Here is a 20,880-nt window from a genome sequence, read left to right as displayed (position 1 = left end):
TGGGGTCTCACTCTGTTCCCTAGGCTGGTTTCAAACTCCTAGGCTCAAGTAATCTTTCTATCTTGGCTTCCCAAATTGCTAGGATTATAGGTGTGAGCCACCATGCCCTGCCTCTATCATCTTTTGATGGCTATTGGGCTCTAGTTAGAAATGGACAAAACAGGGCTGAACTTTAAGCAAGGTAGATTGTTTCAGTATTTTGGAAAATTTTATTTGGCAAATCATAGTTTCCAAATTATAGATGAACATCTTACCTATTTAAGTAATCTATTGTTACTTTAAAATTTTTTTTCTTTCTTCCTCCGCCTTTTTTGTTTTTGTTTTTTTTTTTTTTCCTGGGACGGAATTTCAGCTCTTGTTGCCTAGGTCAGAGTGCAGTGGTGCAATCTTGGCTCACTGCCACCTCCACCTCCCGGGTTCAAGCAATTCTTCTGCCTCAACCTTCCCAGTAGCTGGGATTACAGGCAACATGCCACCAAGCCCAGCTAATTTTTATATTTTTTTTAGTAGAGACGGGGTTTCACCATGTTGGCCAGGCTGGTTTCTATCTCTTTACTTTGTGATCTGCCCGCCCAAGCCTCCCAAAGTGCTGGGGTTACAGGCGTGAGCCACTGCACCCGGCCTTCTTTTTCTTCTTCTTCAAATAGATAACAGGGTTTCACCATGTTGGCCAGGCTGGTCTCAAACTCCTGATATCAAGCGATCTGCCTACCTCAGCCTCCCAGAGTGCTAGGATTACAGGCAGGAGCCACCTCACCCAATTGATTGTTACTTAAATACTTTTTAAATTACTCTTACTTTATCCTGTTTTCCCTAAGCTAAACATCAGACACTTAGACAAGCATAACAGTAACCAATGTTTGCTAGTACTTTGGCAGAGTATTCAGTTTGTGTAAGGTGAAATTTTTTTTCCCCTGATTTAATTGTTATGAGTGAGGGCTGCCTGCTATCAGAACATTGATTGGGGCCCCCAGTTTGTCTCAGGGATGCCTACCAGAAATTTTTTTTTTTTTAATAGAGACGGGGTTTCACCATGTTGGCCAGGCTGGTCTTGAGCTCCTGACCTCGTGATCCACCCGCCTCAGTCTCCCAAACTGCTGAGATTACAGGTGTGCACCACTGTACTCAGCCCAGAAATTATTTAATCCTATAACCAATAGATTCTGTAATAGGCATAGGGTCAGTAGAAACCACTAGAAAAGAGCATTTGGGATGAGGATTGTGAAAACCTATGTATCCTAGTTGTGTTGCTTTCAAAATGTTAATTTTTATTCCCTTTTTCTATAGGCTTTGACAAACTTACAGAAGGCTCGTTTGGATCTGTGACACATCGTTTTGGGGGGAATGCTCTTCTCTTTGTGGGTTTTTCATCTTTTATTTTGGAACTATGAAGACTTAAAGGAGCTCAGACATTTTTTCTTTTTTTAACTGGTGAAGAGAAAAAGGCTGAAAAGAAGGAATATACCTTTTTGTTCCACTTGTTTGCACTGTGTGCTGACTGAACATTAGTTGCACTAACTGCTGGTTTTTAAAAAATGTTTTCTGGGGAAAGGGGACAAGGAAGGAAAAGAAAGAAGAGAAGGGGAGAAACCCTAAAAAGAGAAGAATCTTAATGAACACACAAGCTTGTCTATGATTTCAAAGTTCTCCAACAGCTGACTCTCGAGTGCATTTCAACTTCTCCCTGATTACTCATCCGTTTTTTAAGCCTGAAGAGCTTATTACTTATTTGTGCGAAGTGCCTTATGCTATGAGACCATTCAGAATATCATCTTTTAGACAGCCCAAGAAATCAACAATAGTAACTCTTTCCTTTTTTCTTTTTCTTTCAGAAAATTTTGTCTTTTCATTTGGTTTCAAGTTGAAGTCTCTTCCCTTTCTACCCAATACTCAAGCCCAGGGCTAGAAGATGAAACTTACTAGTAATGTTAAACACCATTTTCTTTTTCTTTTTGTGGAGGAGTTGATAATGCAACTGCAGTTCATCCGCACTGTAAATACATGTATTTAAAAAACAATCCCAAGTAAAAATTTCTTCTGGGCTGAGTAGATAAAACATCATCGCTCCCAAAGGAAAGAGCAGTCTATCATTGCAGGAGCCATATGACAAGCCTTTGTGCTCTATAGCAGACACTAAAGACTGGTTTACACGCGCCTCCAGTAGCAGTATGGCACTTGATGTGTAGACATGTCAGAGCCTTGAGCCTCTTTCCTCTGTGGCAAAGCGTGTCCCATAGAAAATTGGGTGTGTATACTTGTATAAACTTTGTAAATAAGTTTTTTTCTGGGTTCATATATATATATATACATATATATATTTTTTTTTTGGATGAAGGTTGCTGGGATTAAGGGGATTAGAGTGATTATGGGAGCAGCTAAAGATGAGAGGGGCTCAGTTTTACGCAACACTAAATTCTAGAAAGTACTTCTTGTAGAGAGCAGATTTCTATGGTACCCTGTGTTAGTAAAGGGACCCAGAAATCTGGGGTGTACTGTCTGCTGCCACACTGTCTCATCTAGTACCTTTGGAGTAGGTTGACCAGAGAGAGCAAGGAAGCTTCAAAACATTGATAATTCAAGATTTTTTTTTTAGAAGCTCTGATTTTGCTTCTTCCCCCTTTCTAAAAGTTTGAGGAATATTTCGAGCTCTGCAAAAGGGGGCAAAGATTAATCTACCTTGCAGTGTGGGTATTCTGTTGAGTGGCAGTGTCTTTGAGCAGTATATATATAAAGCACAGATTTGCATTTCAGAATATTAGCCAGTACCAGCTTTGGTAACGTTAGCAGTTCTGGAGCTTAATTTTCCGTGGATCATTTCCTGTAGTGTGTAAATGTGTTGCCCTCTGCCGACCTTGATACATAAACTTTTGCAGGAATGGGCAACCTAAGAGCTGTTAACTTTCATGCTACAGAAGGCTGCTTGCCATTCTCTTGTGTTGTGACAAGAATTGTTTTCTGTCATTTTGCACTGTAAATTGCTGGCAAATGCTTTACAGTCAATAGTGTTGCTTTAAATTGTGCCCCTCCCAACATGCTTGATGTTTGGCCTGATCTCCAGGCAAAAGGAGTGAGATAAATCAAAACCAGTGAACTTTTTTTTTTTAATGTTTTTAATTCCCTTTTAACCCAGTGTACTAGGTCAATCAGGAGGCATCGGGAATGGGGGAAAACAAAAAACAAAAAAAAAAAATTGATTTCTATATTTCATTGTTTTTCAAAACCCTAAAATATTACAAAATAAGTCCTGCATATACATTAATGTTTTAACTCTTCTGGACAGAGAAATCAGTTACTTGAAGTTGCTTTTTTGACTCTGCCTACTGCTGAGCAAACTGTGACTCACTCACAATTACTTGGAGATCAAAATCCTACAGATGCCTCCTGATTAGACAGAGCCCTAATTCCTTAACAACTGTAGCAAGAGCTGCGCGGTACAAACCCAAAAAAGAGCAAGCTCATCTATTTGGAATCCAAGTCTCATATGTTCTGTCCAGTCAGTTTTGGTTACTAAACAGAAACCCTAATTAAGGAAGTAACATTTTTCCAGGGAGGGGTGGGAGAGGGAATTTAACAGGTGTCAACTTTTGACCAAAAAAATCTTGCCCTTGTACCGATGCAGCTCTCTTTCTCCCCCACCTCTTGCGAGATAAGAGGGATCATTCATATAGAAGAAAAGAGTGTAAATGCAATTCAGTATCTCGCTAGAGACCATGTGGGTGACTAAAAAGTGCAGTCTCCTTTGCCAACTTTAGACTGCTCTGCCTGGTGCCACATGCCTGTGGGTCCCTCTTAAAGCACAGACTTAAAATTGCAAGTATTACTGAAGTATAGCCTCTAATGAGGAGTGGCACTTAAACTATCTGGGACACCACTACTGGACACAGTCTTGTAGAGGCAGCTGTCCAGTTTTGGTATTGACTCTTGAATAGCAATTGTGAAATGGAAAGATGCTCTAAGGACTAGGTCAAAGCCTGGTCTTTTTTTTTTTTTTCTTTTTTGGTCCCTCATAATCAGGAGCATTGTTACTATTGGAAGTTGTTTTCTCTTCTTTCCAATATTGGGTATATATTTTTTTAAGGTAATGGTAATATTTTCCATCGGCTCATTTGGATGAGAACTACCCCTGATTTTTAATACTAAAACTACAACTCATGGTTTAGCCTTTGGTTGTATAGTTGTGTAATGGGCCATGGACTGTTACACACCTTGCCAACTTCAGGCCTATGTTTTGCCTTTCCCCATATATTCTGATGGGGATAGAAACTTTTGCCTTTCCCTTAGGAATGGAATAAGTTTATTCTAAAATGATCTTTCATGGAAGTAAGGGAGAGGGAAACCTAAATATACCTCTTAAATTATTTCAAGTTGGTCCCAGCAGCATAAAATGGGTTGGCCCCAAAGGGTTGGGGGGTGGGCTTGGTTATCAGTATTTGTTTTCAGAATGAGATGGGAGCATCTTTCCTTTGCCACATGCTTTGTGCTTGATACCATCATGCTTGGTTCAAACAAGACAACACAGCCAAAGCCTTGAGTGTAAGTTTTTGGAATCAAAACATCTCATTCTGATGACTTTTTTTTTTTTTTTTAATTTTTTTGGTTTTTTGGGGTTTTTGTTTTGTTTTTAATTAGGGCGGGAGGGAGGGTACTTTGCCCCCAAAAGGGAGGGTGTCTGCACTAAGGATTTAGAAACACTTTGGAAGCTCATAACCTCATCAGAAACTGCCTTTAGCCACACTCCTGACCTTCTAGATGAGTAACAAAAAATGAAATAAGTTCTTGGGAATTAAGCCATGTTATTTTAAGTTACTATTTTTTCAATCTTCTAGGGGTCTTTAAATTTGTTACTGTGGAATCATTTTTTTGCCAAATACCTTTATCAAAATTATTGGCCTCATGAGAGCTGAAGTCAGTCAGCTTTTTGGTGAACTTCAGTGGACTTCTGTGAGATTGTAGGTGTACTTTATATCTCTAAAGATAGTTTTTTAAAACTCCCAAAGAAAATCTACTCTCCTTTGTGATCTAAAAACTCATCTTTGGGGTAAAGAGTTAAGTGTCCAAAGGTTGTCACAGTTCATGAGGTCAGAGGGAGCTAGCCTGGCACCTGGACTCTGCCCCTCCACAGCTGACAGGTTCCACCAGAAGTGTATTTAAATTCTCCAGTAGACAGTGCTGGGCAAGGGAGGGGGTAGGGCTGGGTTATTAAGATACAGACAGGCTGCTGTATTTTAACCATTGGTTATGGGGGATGGGGCGCCTGGAGAAAACAAAGTCACTGTTCCCTTTTTTGAAACAAAGGAAAAGAAATTTGTTTTTTTCTCAAGTAAAAATGGTAGAGAATTCCAATGTCCCTAGCCACAAGGGACCAGTTCCACTGAGAAGTGAACAGTGGGAACTCAAAATTTCTGAAACATTGGGGAAAGGGAAAATTGGCTTTCTGTTAATTGGCAGATGTTCCAGTGGGGCTGTGTTTTTGTTGGGATGTGTTATGTTGTATGTACTCATATGAATCAGTCTGCTGAGTTTATAAGGTTCAAAAAACATGGTAAAATCTTGATTTTTGTTAATTTATCTCAATAAAAGCCCACTGGAACTCCAAATGTGTGTGGTATATCCTTAGCAGCAGCTATGTGTGTAGGAATCTGAGCATTTTCCTCAGGTAATTCATAGTGTGAAGCAGTCAGACATTCTCAACACATTCCTGTAAAGCCCAGTTGAGTTCAGAGCCCCTTCACCTGTTCTAGATACTGTCTGTCCCACCATGCTGTCAGATTTCACAGTCTGAATAGAGAACCAAGATGGGAAGAGGGGAGATGTGGTCCGTAATATGTCCAAAGTTCTCAGTAATACCCTCCTACAATTGTTCTCAGATGTAAAGCTGAACAGATCTCCAAAACTAAGGTATACTACATCTAACAGTATGAATGGAATTCCTATGCTGAGAACTACAAATCACTGATAATGAAATAAAAGATCTAAGTGGGGAAAAAGCAGATACTTAAAGCTGAGCACACTAACCTCACTACCTCTCTACCCAAAGAAATACTTGGGTATAGCTAAGAAAATCCAGTCAGTCCTCTGTATCTGGGTTTTCACATCTACACATTCAAACAACTGCAGTTCAAAAATGTTAGGCCTACAGTGATTGGGTCTGTACTGAGTATGTACAGATTTTTCATTCCCTAAACTACAGTATGACAACTATCTACATAGCACTGTACTAGATATGAGTAATCCTGGAGATGACAAAGTATACAAGATGTCCATAGGTTATATGCAAACACTACATCACTTTAGAGGGACTTGAGCATCTGAGGGTTTGGGTATTTGCAAGGGAGGGTGGAGTCCTGGAACCAACCCCCATGGGTACCAAGGGAGTAACAACTATGTGCAATACCCAAGTGCTGAAGCTACAAAACAAACCGATAGAAAAAAATCAGACCTAGATAAATAGAAGTGCCATGGTTCGTGGACTAGAAGAACAAATCTAAGTTTCACCAATTTGGTCTAGAGGGTCAATCCATTTCCAGTCAATCCAATAGGCTTTTTTGTAAATATCCACAAGATCTATACTATAAAATATAGAATATTATAAAATGTGGGAAGGCAAATTATAGAATAATAGAATAGCCACAATATTCTATAAAATATATGTGGAGTGCTGGGGTGGCACTCACCTATAGTCCCAGCTACTGAGGAGGCTAAGATGGGAGGATCACTGGACCCCAGGGAGTCCAGGCCAGTCTAGGCAACATAGTAAGACCTTGTCTCTAAAAAAGTAATAAAATTGGGGCACCATAGTGGTTCAGGCCAGTTGTCCTGGTGCTTGAGAAGGTGAGGCTATGTGTTCAAGGCCAACCTGGGCAACATAACCATTCATTCATTTAAAAATAATAATAAAATTTATGTGGGAAGGTAAATTATGCCATAACAATTTTGTAATAGAACAAAATTGGAAGAGTCACTACCTGATTTGGACTCACTATAAAGATGCAGTAATGATGATTCACGCCTGTAATCCCAGCACTTTGGGGGACCGAGGCAGGTGGATCACGAAGTCAAGAGATCGAGACCATCCTGGTCAACATGGTCAAACCCTGTCTCTCCTAAGAATACAAAAAATTAGTTGGGCACCGTGGCACGTGCCTGTAATCCCAGCTACTCAGGAGGCTGAGGCAGGAGAATTGCCTGAACCCAGGAGGCGGAGGTTGCAGTGAGCCAGGATCGCGCCATTGCACTCCAGCCTGGGTAACAAGAGTGAAACTCCATCTCAAAAAAAAAAAAGACGCAGTAACGAATGTTGTATTGTTGGAAAAAGGATAGACATGTATGTTGATGGAACAATAGAGGCCAAAAGTAGACCCACACAAATATAGTTGATTTTTGACAGTGCAAAGGCAATTCAATGGAGAAAATATAGTCTTCAATAAGTGATATTGAATATATTGCAGAAACAATCTTTCATCCATTCCTTTTGCCTTCTATAAAAGTTAGCTCAAAATGGATCATACAACCAGGCGCGGTGGCTCATGCCTGTAATCTCAGCAATTTGGGAGGCTGAGGCGGGCAGACCACTTGAGACCAGGAGTTCGAGACTAACCTGGCCAACATCGCAAAACCCTGTCCCTACTGAAAATACAAAAATTAACTGGGCGTGGTGGTGCGTGCCTGTAGTCCCAGCTACTTGGGAGGCTGAGGCACAAGAATCACTTGAAATCTGGAGAGGGTGGTTGCAGTGAGCCAAGATCACGCCACTGCACTCCAGCCGGGGCAACAGAGTGAGACCTTATCTCAAAAAAGACAAAAGAAATGGAACATAGACCTAAAAGTAGAACATGAAACTAAAATTTCTAGAAGAAAACCAGGGAATCGGCCAGGCGCCGTGGCTCACGCCTGTAATCCCAACACTTTGGGAGGCTGAGATGGGCAGATCACAAGGTCAAGAGATCAAGGCCATCCTAGCCAACTTGGTGAAACCCCAACTCTACTAAAAATACAAAAATTAGCCGGGCATGGTGGCAGGCACCCGTAATTCCAGCTACTTGGGAGGCTGAGGCAGGAGAATCGCTTGAACCTGGGAGGCGGAAGTTGCAGTGAGCCGAGATTGCACCACTGCACTCCAGCCTGGGCAACAGAGTGAGACTCAATCTCAAAAAAAACAAAACAAAACAAAACAAAAAACGGAATCTGACCTGGTTGGGTTTGGCAGTAAGCTGAACATGCTGTTATGGAGAAGACTGATGTTGAGCAGTTGTTAAAACTTAATTATCAATTAAGTGAGATGTGGAGGATACAGAGTAAGTAGTAACTTAGAATAATAGAAATTAGAATTTAGTTAAATTCAGAAGTTAAGGAGAAAGCCGGGTCCAGTGGCACACACCTGTAGTCCCAGCTACTTGGGAGGTGAAAGCTGGGGGATCGCTTGAGTCCCTGGAGTTCAAAGCCAGTTGGGCAACATAGTGAGACTGACTCTCTCTCTCCACCCCCCAATTCTCTCTCTGTCTCTCTAAAATAATTGTTAAGGAGGCTTCAAAGATTTAAATATTTTATATTGGAAAAGTACATTGGCTGGTTGCAGGGGCTCATGTCTGTAATCCCAACACTTTGGGAGGCCGAGGCAGGTGGATCACAAGGTCAGGAGTTCAAGACCAGCCTGGCCAAGATGATGAAACCCCGTCTCTACTAAAAATACGAAAAAATTAGCTGGGCGTGGTAGCAGGAGCCTGTAATCCCAACTATTTGGGAGGCTGAGGCAGAGAACTGCTTGAACCCAGGAGGCGGAGGTTGTAGTGAGCTGAGATCGCGCCGCTGCGCTCCAGCCTGGGCGACAGAGCAAGACTCCATCTCAAAAAAAAAAAAAAAAGCTGGGCATGGTGGTATGGCCTGTAATTTCAGCTGCTCGAGAGGCTGAGGTAGGAGAATTGCCTGAACCCAGGAGACGGAGGTTGCAGTGAGCTGAGATCACGCCACTGCACTCCAGCCTGGGCAACAAAGCAAACAGAGTGAGACTGTGTCTCAAAAAAAAAAAAAAAAAAAAAGTCAAATCAGGTAACCTGTCTCCAAATTCAGTTCTTTGACTGCACTACCCTGTCTATGAAGTAATATGGTGGGGGGGCATGTCTTCAACAAGAGGAGCAAAGAGAATTGATATGAAAATCACTTACCCGTACTGTACAGTCTGGTCTAAAGTCGGACTTCCTTGTAGACTGTGGGAAAGTATTGGTTCCTACATCGCCGGCTGCCTTTCCACCATCCCATTAATTTAATTAATGGAATACATAGTGTAGCAGGTGTCTATGTCTTCTGGTCTGTTCTCTAAGCTCACTGTCTCCACAGATTGACCTGTATGAACCACACCAACATTTCCTCTGGTCCCTGGCTTCCATTTGGGTTTGCTCACCAGGTATTCCCCCCAGGAAATCAGAGGGAGGGAAGACAGTAAGTTCCTCTAATTCTCTAATTAGAGTTGGTCTGCCTCTAATTCCCTCCCTGCAAGATTGTCTCTAGCTGCTTTGTCCCTCAACCAAAGATCTCTTACTGAATCTGAATCTACCTGACTCTTTCCTCATTTTCTGGTAACTGTTTCCTCTCCTTGTTAGGTTCTGCTACTAAGCCCTCTTCAAATTATGCTGTTAGAAATGCACCATCTGTTTCTTTTTGGGATCCAGACTGATAGAGTAATTGGTACCAGCAGTGGCCCCTGGAGACAGACTCTTAAAATGAGATTCTGGGATTGGGTTAGTCATACTTGAAGAGCTCAATAACCTTTTTTTTTTTTTTTTTTTTTTTTTTTTTGAGACAGAGTCTTGCTCTGTCACCAGGTGCCAGGCTGGAGTGCAGTGGCACAATCTCGGCTCACTGCAACCTCCACCTCCCGGGTTCAAGCAATTCTCCTGCCTCAGCCTCTCGAGTAGCTGGGACTACAGGTATGCGCCACCACGCCCAGCTAATTTTTGTATTTTTTCACAGAGACGGGGTTTCACCATGTTGGCCAGGATGGTCTCAATCTCTTGACCTCGTGATCCGCCCACCTCAGCCTCCCAAAGTGCTAGGATTACAGGCATAAGCCACCGCGCCTGGCCCTCAATAACCTCTTTATGGGAAGTGGTGGAGGGGAGGCTGTGAATGGAACATCAGTAATCCATGGCATACAGTGGGTCACAATTCAAATTCTGACTGGTGGTACCATGGGATGAAGTGAGGTAAAGGGCAAGGCATAGGGAAAGGAAGCTATGACAATTACTATAGTGACAATGGGCCCTTGAGTGCATACAGAAGAATAATAGAAAAATTAGGAACATGTAATTAACATTCAAAGAGGAAGAGAAGCCCGGGCGCGGTGGCTCACACCTGTAATCCCAGCACTTTGGGAGGCTCAGGCGGGTGGATCACAAGGTCAAGAGATCGAGACCATCCTGGCCAACATGGTGAGACCACGTCTCTACTAAAAATACAAAAATTAGTTGGGCGTGGTGGTGGGCACCTGTAGTCCCAGCTACTCGGGAAGCTGAGGCAGGAGAATCGCTTGAACCCGGGAGGCAGATGTTGCAGTCTGTCAAGATCCTGCCACAGAACTCCAGCCTGGGTGACAGAGCGAGACTCAGTCTCAAAAAAAAGACTCCTTGGGACCTCCTTGGAAGTTTTGGTGAAAGGCCCTTATCTGTAGATATTTTTGGTGTTAACTAATTGATTCCAGTGTCCCTAGGACTGAAATAGATGGCAGCCTTTGAAAGTTTTACTCGATTTGTATAAACAGAAAAGCTCTAGATCTGATTAACAGAATTCCGACTTGAGCTAGTTCCTTAAAACAGAGCTCCTTGGATCAAAGAGAATCTGGGTCCCCCATCTAGCCTTTCTCAAAAGGGTTTGTGACTGTTTACCAGGGTGACAAGGGAAGAGGAAATAAATAGATGTTTAAGGACTACTGTAAACCCAAAATAATACAGCTCAGAGGAAAGACTGTGCTGATCAAGTGATCCATGGAGTTTTGGCTTGGGTCCATCTCACGGTTGGCCTAGTGGGTCCCCAAACCCAGGTCCACACAGCATAGTAGAAACTGATAGCTTCGGCGACTAACAGAATCCCCAATTTAGTTCCCTGACCCATGGAATAAGGAACATTATGATAGAAAAGGTTAAATGGAAGCCAGGAGAACTGCCTCCATCAAAGTAGTAAACCAAAAACAATACTGCATTCCCGAAAAGATTGAAGCACTTAGAACCATCAACAAAGACGTAGAAAATGCCAGATTGGTGGTTTCTACCATTGCTCCATTCAACACACATGTTTTGTTTGAAGATAAAGGGATCATCGTGAATGACAGTAGATTATCGTAAACTTAATAATGTGGTGACTTCAATGCAATCTGCTGTCCCAGATACTGGGTTTTGTTTGTCTTTTCACTGAAGCAAATCAACATCCACTGCCACCTGGTGTGTAGCTATTGATGTAGTGAACAAGCTTTTGTTTTTTGTTTTTTCCAGACCTGATAGTAAACACTGCCAAAAGCTATTTTCTTTTAGATAGCAGGACCAGCAATACAACTTCGTTGTCCTGTGTCAGGGCTCTGTTAGCCCTCTACCTATGTGCAGAGACCTCATCATCTCTAAATTCTACGGGATATCATCCTCGTCCACTCTACCATGGACATGGTGAGCAGGATGTAGCATCTACCCTGGATACTTTAGTAAAACTCAAGCATGCCAGAGGATAGAAAATAAATCCAACAAAAAGTCATGGCCCTGCCTCCTCAGTGAAATTTCTGGGGATCCAATGGGCTGGGGTATATTGCAATAATCCCTTTCTAGGTAAACGACAAATTGCTGCATTGGCCCCTCCTGCCACTCAGAAAGAGGCACAATGCTTAGTAGGCTCCTTTGGATCCTGGAGGCAATAGGTACTTTGTTTGGGTGTGTACGGTACTTCAACCCATCTGCTGAGAAATCTGAATTGCTGCCATTTTTTAGGGTGGCCCAGAACAAGAGAAGGCTCTGCAACAGGTCCAGGCGGAGGCAACAAAAGCAAAACTCCGAAAAAGAAAAAAAGGAAAGAAGAAAAAGAAAAGAAAGAAGAGGCCGGGCGTGGTGGCTCACGACTACAATCCCAGCGCTTTGGGAGGCCAAGGTGGGTGGATCACGAGGTCAAGAGATTGAGACCATCCTGGTCAACATGGTGAAACCCCATCTCTACTAAAAATACAAAAATTAGCTGGGCATGATGGCGCACGCCTGTAGTCCCAGCTACTTGGGAGGCTGAGGCAGGAGAATTGCTTGAACCCAGGAGGTGGAGGTTGCAGTGAGCCGAGATCATGCCATTGCACTCCAGCCTGGATAACAAGAGCAAAACTCTGTCTCAAAAACAAAAAAAAGAAAAGAAAGAAGAAATTGGGTCATGACCACACAACAAAAAAGAATAATATGTCTGGAATGCAGAGGATCCCCCGGGGCTACCATAACTGTGATAAATGTTGATGGAAAATGACAACAACTTAGGGTAGGCTGTACTACTAACAGAACTTTCAGGAATGAAGTTTTGAATCTTATCACCAGGCAAGAAATCAGAACTAGCCAAGCTATTTGCAGGAAGCAAAGGAAATGCAGAATGGGTTATGAAGAAGGGAGTTATAAATGTCATTTTATGACCACATGACCAGTTGCAGAAATAAGTATTATAGTTATGAGTATTTCTTATTTTATTATAAATCTCATAAGTATATATTAACCAATTCTTTCCTTTTTCTCCCCTCCCATTCGCCTATCTAAGATAAGATGTGTTAACAAAGTTTAACCTTGGCCAGGCATAGTGACTCACACCTGTAATCCCAACACTTTGGGAGGCCAATGTGGGTGCATCACTTGAGGTCAGGAGTTCGAGACCAGCCTGGCCAACATGGCAAAACCCCATCTCTACTAAAAATACAAAAATTAGGCAGGTGTGGTGGTATGTGTAAGGCCAGTCGCCTCGCCGGGAGCTCGGACACAACCCTCCCCCCGCCCCGGAGCTCGGACACGGACACGCCCACGCCCACGCCCCTTCCCTCTCCGGGAGCCCGGACATGCCCCATCCGCGCCTGGAAACCACGTCATTACTCCACGCCCACTTCTGCACTCGACACTAGGCTCTGCACTTGGCACCTAGCCAGCCGTTGAAGAACCCCACCAAAATGCAAAAGAAGTCTTGTAAATCTACCCAATGGCAGTCGAGTCTTGTAAATCTACCCAATAGCATTCGAGTCTTGTAAATCTACCCAATAGCATTCAAACCCTACCTACCTGCCAATAGCAAGCTTGCCCTGCCCACGCCCTGCTCTCCCACAACCAATCAAACACCTCCACTCCCTATAAAACCCCACGTCTGAGAGGAATCCGTGCGACTTCTCCGGCCCCTCCTGTCGGACCACAGATCCTCGCCCAGGAGCTGAATAAATTTGCATTGGATCTTCTTGTGCTGGTCTCAGTTTCCTCATTTTAAACTCGGCAATAACCCTTACAGTATGCACCTGCAGTCCCAGATATTTGGGATGAGGCAGGAGAATCACTTGAATCCAGGAGGGACATTGCAGTGAGCCAAGATTGTGCCACTGCACTCCAGCCTGGGTGACAGAGCGAGACTCCGTCTCAAAATTTAAAAAAAAAAAAATTATCTTAAGCTGGAGGCAAATGAGAATCAATAGCTGCAGAAAAAAAGCCTTCCCCTGGAGCTTCCCTCTCTAACTTAAAGCAGAAACTTCTGGGATATTCCCTTGCCTAGGGAAGTTTCATGACCATGAAGAGGGAAAATCACTTGAGCTGGACCTGTATAAATAATCCTTATCTTCCATTAGTTTCCCCCATAATCTTCCCATAGTTTTCTGCCTGTTCAAGCCTAACGTCCTTTTTCTGTCTTTTTTTCCTTTTCTTTTTTTTTTTTGAGACAGAATCTCCCTCTATCACCCAGACTGGAATGCAATGACACAATTGGCTCATTGCAACCTTCACCTCCCAGCTTTAAGCGATTCTCCTGCCTCAGCCTCCTGCTCCTGAGTAGCTAGGATTATAGGCATGCGCCACCACGCCTGACTAATTTTTGTATTTTCAATAGAGACAGAGTTTCACCATGTTGGTCAGACTGGTCTCGAACTCCTGACCTCATGATCCGCCCACTTTGGCCTCCCAAAATGCTGGGATTACAGGCATGAGCCACCGTGCCCGACCCTTCATCTTAACTCTTATCTATACATGTATTATTCTTTGCTAAGATGTGATGTGAGTCCAAGTTCTTACCACCCCTTTGGGTTGCTCACCACCAGGCTGGTCTGGAATTCCTGACCTCAGCTGATCCACCCACCAGCACTTTGTGAGGCCGATGAGAGCAGATCACCTAAGGTCAAGAGTTCGAGACCAGCCTGGCCAACGTGGTGAAACCCCGTCTCTACTAAAAATACAAAAAATGGATGGGTGTAGTGGCAGGCGCCTGTAGTCCCAACTTGGTCTACACATAAAATACACTAACGATAGCTGAGGAGCTAAAAAAAAAATTTCATGTTTTAAGAAAGTTTATGAATTTGCATTGGGCCACATTCAAAGCCGTCTTGGGCCACATGTGGCCTGTGGGCTGTGGGTGTGACAAGCTTGATTTAGGTGTTTCATACTGCCTATGGCTAGCAGCATGTTAGAAGTCTGTATTCTTAGCAGAGACCCTGTGATTGAGACAGAGCAGGATTCCTTCTTAGAGGCCAGTGGCCTCTCCCCACTCACTCCCAGCATGAAAAGAAAAGCTTGCATTCTTTCCTTAAAGGGAATTCCAGGCACCTAGCTAAACTTGAGATGTAAATGAGGAATTTGATAAGCAAGAAAGTGTGAAAGGAAAAATAAAACCTTGGGAGCCCAAATTCACTATGCCAAAAGGGAAAAGTTAAGTTTGGAAGCTGAGTCATGGCAGGGGGTGGGAACAAGTGCCTTTCCTTTTGATTCTAAACTGATAGCTGCAGAAAGAAGGTCACAGGCGGCCTCCCTCACTGTGACAACGTAAATTAACAACTTATCTTTGTGGGTGGGGGATGGGGGTGGATAAGGGACAAGAGGAGACTAGAAACCATGGTCCCCATCCACTCCAAGGTAAATGTATATTTGACTGTTTCCTGTACTCTGTTTACCATGTCTTATGTGAAGTGCGATTTACCCTATGAGAATACAGAATTGACTGTTCTACCTTTTTTTTTTTTTTTTTTTTGAGATAGGAGTCTGGCTCTGTCACCCAGGCTGTAGTACAGTGGTGTGATCTTGGCTCACTGCAACCTCCGCCTCCTGGCTTCAAGCAATTCTCCTGTCTCAGCCTCCCCAGTTACTGGGATTACAGGCACAGGCCACCACACCCAGCTGATTTTTGTATTTTTAGTAGAGATGGGGTTTCACCTTGTTGGCCAAGCTGGTCTCGAACTCCTGAGTTCAGGTGATCCACCCACCTAAGCCTCCTTAAGTGCTGGGATTACAGGTGTGAGCCACTGAGTCTGGCCTTCTAACTCCTTTTCCCGTGCAACATGTGGATTCAGTGAGTCTAATCAAAGGCTCAAAAGAAAGTGACCCTATCCTTTTTTTTTTTTTTTTTTAAACTTTCCCTTTCCCCTCCTGCCTGCTTTTTCCCCTTTATTTTTTTGAGACAGTGTCTTGCTCTGTCACCCAGGCAGGAGTATAGTGGCCTGATCTTGGCTCACTGCAACTTACACCTCCCTGGTTCAAGCGATTTTCCCGACTCAGCCTCCTGAGTAGCTGAGATTACAAACATGCGATACCACATCCGGTTTTTTTTGTTTTTTTTGAGACAGAGTCTTGCTCTTTTGCCAGGCGCCAGGCTGGAGTGCTGTGGTGCGATCTTGGCTCACTGCAACCTCCGCCTCCCGGCTTCAAGCATTTCTCCTGACTCAGCCTCCTGAGTAGCTGGGACTACGCCACCACGCCCAGTTAATTTTTGTATTTTAGTAGAGATGGGGTTTCACTATGTTGGGCAGGATGGTCTCAATCTCTTGACCTTGTGATCCACCCACCTTGGCCTCCCAAAGTGCTGGGATTACAGGCATGAGCCACCACACCCAGCCTAATTTTGTATTTTTACTAGAGATGGGATTTCTCCATGTTGGTCAGGCTGGTCTCGAACTCCCGACCTCAGGTGATCCACCCGCCTCGGCCTCCCAAAGTGCTGGAATTACAGGCGTGAGCCACCGCACTGGACTATTTTCTTTGCTTTTATGAAAGAATTAGTAACTTAAAACATTGTTCACTTAGTAACTAATAGTAACTTAAAATATTGTACTAAGCCAAGGAAGTTAGAGTTAGGAGGTGTTTTGTTCCCTATAGAATCTAAAGATAACATCTTAACATATGTCCCTGAGTTGTCTTATGGAAACCCAGACCAAACAGAAACCTGCCAACCAGATCCCACTGGCATGTATGCATCACATAAGAAGAAACTGAGGACTGAACTCTGACCACAGTTCTTCGTTCTACATTTCTTCCTGAGGGCTCTGGAGGAGGTCATTCCCAGAAGCCAAGGCTAACATTCTTTTTTTTTTTTTTTTTTTGAGATAAGAGTCTTGCTCTGTAGCCCAGGCTGGAGTGCAGTGGCACAATCTCAGCTGACTGCAGCCTTGACCTTCTGGACTAAAGTTATCCTCCTACCTCAGCCTCCCAAGTAGCTGGGACCACAGGCACAAGCCACCACACCCTGCTAATTAAAACTTTTTGTGGAGATGGGGTCTCACAATGAACACCAGTGTATAGCCCTCATATATGGGTTTATGACTTTGCCTGTAACCTCTGCCTGTCTGCCTTTAAAAAGCCTTACCTGTTTACTTGGATTATTCTCAGGACAAAAAAGTAGAAACAAATTGGAAAAAAAAAAAAAAAAAAAAAGGCAGGGCTCGGTGGCTCATGCCTGTAATCCCAGCACTTTGGGAGGCTGAGGGCGGCGGATCAGGAGGTCAAGAGATTGAGACCATCCTGGCCAATATGGTGAAACCCAGTCTCTACTGAAAAATACAAAAATTAGCTGGCTGTGGTGGTGCATGCCCGTAGTCCCAGCTACTCGGGAGGCTGAGGCAGGAGAATTGCCTGAACCTGGAAGGCAGAGGTTGCAGTGAACTGAGATTGTGCCACTGCACTCCAGCCTGGTGCCTGGAGACAGAGCAAGACTTGGTCTCAAAAAAAACAAAAACCCTTACCTGTAAGCCACCCAGGAGTTCGGGTCCTCAGCATGAGCTTCCTGATCCTCCTTGCTTAGTAGCCTGCAACAAACGCCTCGCTTTCTCTCACTGTTATCTCAATACCACTGTTTGGCTCTGCTACTGTGGGTGAGTAGACCGCGGTTTGGTTCAAGAACATGACCAATTGCTTTAAACATAGATGATGTGTGTAAGGTTTAGCTCTTGCCAAGTTTAAAACGAAGAAACCGAGGCCAGCACAAGAAGATCCAACGCGAAGGAATTTATTCAGCCTCCCGGGTGAGGTTCAGCAGTCCAACAGGAGAGACCAGAGAAGTCGCACGAACTCCTCGCAGACGTGGGGTTTTATAGGGAGTGGAGGTGTTCGATTGGTTGTAGGAGAGCAGGACTGCTATTGGGTAAAGTTACAAGCCTTCATCTAGGACTTGGCTTGTTGTTGGTTGGAATTACTCAGCTGCTATTGGCTGGAAAGACTCGGCTGCTATTGGTTAAAAAGACTTGACTGCTATTGGTTGTTAAGACTCAACTGCTATTGGTCAATAAGACTTGACTGCTATTGGTTGGCAAGAGGCTAGGGTTACAAGACCTTGTTTGCATACTGGGCTCTTTAAGGGAAGGCCAGGCTGTGAGAGCAGGGGAGAAGGGAGCATGCTCAAGCATGTCTGAGCTTGCCCGAGCTCATCCGGGCTTGTCCGAGCTTGTTGAACAAGAAGGCGCGGGTGTGCGTCCGAGCTCCCAGTGAGGCAACGGACCTTACAATGTGGTTCAAAACACACTGAGGCACTGTGCTTGTTGTGATCATTGCACTCAGCTTGTTTACCCTGGGTAAAATGAGGCTGAGACCTACTGGGCTGCATTTCCAGGAAGTTTGGGCGTGGTGGTGTGGACCCGTAGTCTCAGCTACTCAGAAGTCTAAGGGGAGAGGATCGCTTGAACCCTGGAGGAGGAGGTTGCAGTGAGCCAAGATCGTACCACTGCACTCCAACCTAGGTGACAAAGCGAGACTCCATCTCAAAAAAAAAAAAAAAATTTGCAAGATATGTGTAAGAAAAAACATGGGCTGGGTAGGGGGGCTCATGTCTGTAATCCTTCTTTTTTTTTTTTTTTTTTTTTTTTTTATTTTTTTTTTTTATTTATTTTTTTTTTTTGAGACGGAGTTTCGCTCGTTACCCAGGCTGGAGTGCAATGGCGCGATCTCGGCTCACCGCAACCTCCGCCTCCTGGGTTCAGGCAATTCTCCTGCCTCAGCCTCCTGAGTAGCTGGGATTACAGGCACACGCCACCATGCCCAGCTAATTTTTTCTATTAGTAGAGACGGGGTTTCACCATGTTGACCAGGATGGTCTCGATCTCTTGACCTCGTGATCCACCCGCCTCGGCCTCCCAAAGTGCTGGGATTACAGGCTTGAGCCACCGCGCCCGGCCTGTAATCCTTCTTTACTGCAACCTGTTTTATCAACAAGGTCTTTGTAACCTGCATCTTGTGCCAACCTCCTATCCCATCCTGTGACTTAGAATGCCTGAACTTCCTGGGAATGCAGCCCAGTAGGTCTCAGCTTCATTTTACCCTGCACCAGTCAAGATGGGGTCACTCTGGTTCAAACACCTCTGACATCTGTACTTCCTGGAGGCCTAAAAAATAAAAATAAAAACCCCTTCTCTGAGGCATTAAGAAACCACTGGTGGCCCGGCCATGGTGGCTTATGCCCGTAATCCCAGCACTTGGAGAGGCCAAGGCAGGAGGATCACCTAAGGTGGAGACCAGCTTGACCAACATGTAGAAACACCATCTCCACTAAAACTACAAAATTAGCCAGGTGTAGTGGCACACTCCTGTAATCCCAGCTACTTGGGAGGCTGGGACAGGAGAATCAATTGCACCTGGGAGGTGGAGGTTGCAGTGAGCCAAGATTGTGCCATTGCACTCCAGCCTGGGCAACAACAGTGAAACTCTGTCTCAAAAAAAAATAAAAGACCACATACACCAACACCAGGAATTTACATGTGGAGACCTACCTAGGGCAGGTCTCACAGTTGGGATTACTGACAGAGAACATGATCTGAGCTATGATGATCAGGACTACCATGACAGATCATGGCGGGCCAAGATGGAGAGCTGCTCAAGACAGGGATCAGCTTTATAGAAGGTGGTCATCTTCTACTTTCTATAGTTGTGGAGAATACAGATCATGTTCCAGTTCTCAGTCATACTCACCTCATCCTTATTAAAGCATGAAGACTTTCTGGGCCGGGCTCGGTGGCTCACACCTGTAATCTCAGCACTTTCGGAGGCTGAGGCAGATGGATCATGAGGTCAAGAATTCAAGACCAGCCTGGCCAACATGGCGAAACTCCGTCTCTACTAAAAAAATACAAAAAATTAGCCGGGCGTGGTGGCTCATGCCTGTAATCCCAGCTACTCAGGAGGCTGAGGCTGGAGAATTGCTTGAACCCAGGAGGCAGAGGTTGCAGTGAGCCGAGATTGTGCCATTGCACTCCAGCCTGGGCAACAAGAGCAAGACTCCATCTCAAAGGGGAAAAAAAAAAAAAAAGCATGAAGACTCTCTGAAATCTGCCCTAGACCTGGGATACTGTTTGTGGACAAAATTTTTTATTGTCCCTTGTGTAAAAAGTAAACAGTGCCTAGTGAAGCTAGGTGATTTTTACACCTTTTATGGTGACTACTTTTGGTGGAGTTCAAATGCTGTTTTCATTCTGCATTTGTGTAGTTCGGTGCTTTGTTCAAAGTTGTTTTCAGAAAAGTTTTTTTTTTTTTTTTTCCATTTTTTTTTTTTTGAGATGAAGTCTCGCTGTGTCACCAGGCAGGAGTGCAGTGGTGTGATCTCGACTCACTGCAACCTCTGCTTCCCAGGTTAAAGCAATTCTCCTGCCTCCACCTCCCAAGCAGCTGGGACTACAGGTGCCTGCCACCATGTCCAGCTGATTTTTGTATTTTTAGTAGAGACAGGGTTTCACCACGTTGGCCAGGCTGGTCTTGAACTCTTGACCTTAGGTGATCTGCTCTCACCAGCCTCACAAAGTGCTGGTGGGTGGATCAGCTGAGGTCAGGAATTCCAGACCAGCCTGGTGGTGAGCAACCCAAAGGGGTGGTAAGAACTTGGACTCACATCACATCTTAGCAAAGAATAATACATGTATAGATAAGAGTTAAGACGAAGGGTCGGGAACAGTGGCTCATGCCTGTAATCCCAGCATTTTGGGAGGCCAAAGTGGGCGGATCATGAGGTCAGGAGTTCGAGACCAGTCTGACCAACATGGTGAAACCCTGTCTCTATTGAAAATACAAAAATTAGGCGTGGTGGCATATGCCTATAATCCTAGCTACTCAGGAGCAGGAGGCTGAGGCAGGAGAATCACTTAAAGCTGGGAGGTGAAGGTTGCAATGAGCCAATTGTGTCATTGCACTCCAGCCTGGGTGATAGAGGGAGATTCTGTCTCAAAAAAAAAAAGGAAAAGAAAAAAAGACAGAGAAAAAGGACGTTAGTCTTGAACAAGCAGAAAACTATGGGAAGATAAATGTATGGGGGAAACTAATGGAAGATAAGGATTATTTATACAGGTCCAGCTCAAGTGACTTTCCCTCTTCATGGTCATGAAACTTCCCTAGGCAAGGGAATATCCCAGAAGTTTCTGCTTTAAGTTGGAGAGGGAAGCTCCAGGAGAAGGCT

At 44.2% G+C, this 20,880-nt stretch overlaps 1 protein-coding gene across 4 annotated transcripts in view; it reads left to right on the top strand.

Annotated features, from left to right (window-relative positions):
• Window positions 1-5,597, top strand: part of DDX6 (DEAD-box helicase 6) — a 52,878-nt gene extending 47,281 nt beyond the window's left edge. For all 4 annotated transcript variants that reach the window (XM_064375472.1, XM_021671194.2, XM_064375470.1 and 1 more), the window contains exon 14: window positions 1,288-5,597. The gene's annotated coding sequence lies outside the window, so the exon portion shown is untranslated. The remainder of the gene's footprint in view (window positions 1-1,287) is intronic.
• Window positions 5,598-20,880: the final 15,283 nt, after the last annotated feature.

The sequence above is a fragment of the Aotus nancymaae genome, unplaced genomic scaffold (genome assembly GCF_030222135.1).
Source record: "Aotus nancymaae isolate 86718 unplaced genomic scaffold, 86718_ANA_hifiasm-v0.15.2.pri h1tg000012l, whole genome shotgun sequence".
Classification (NCBI taxonomy): Eukaryota; Metazoa; Chordata; class Mammalia; order Primates; family Aotidae; genus Aotus; species Aotus nancymaae.
The sequence above is the reverse complement of the archived record's forward strand: the minus strand, read 5'-3'. Positions and strand labels throughout refer to the sequence as shown.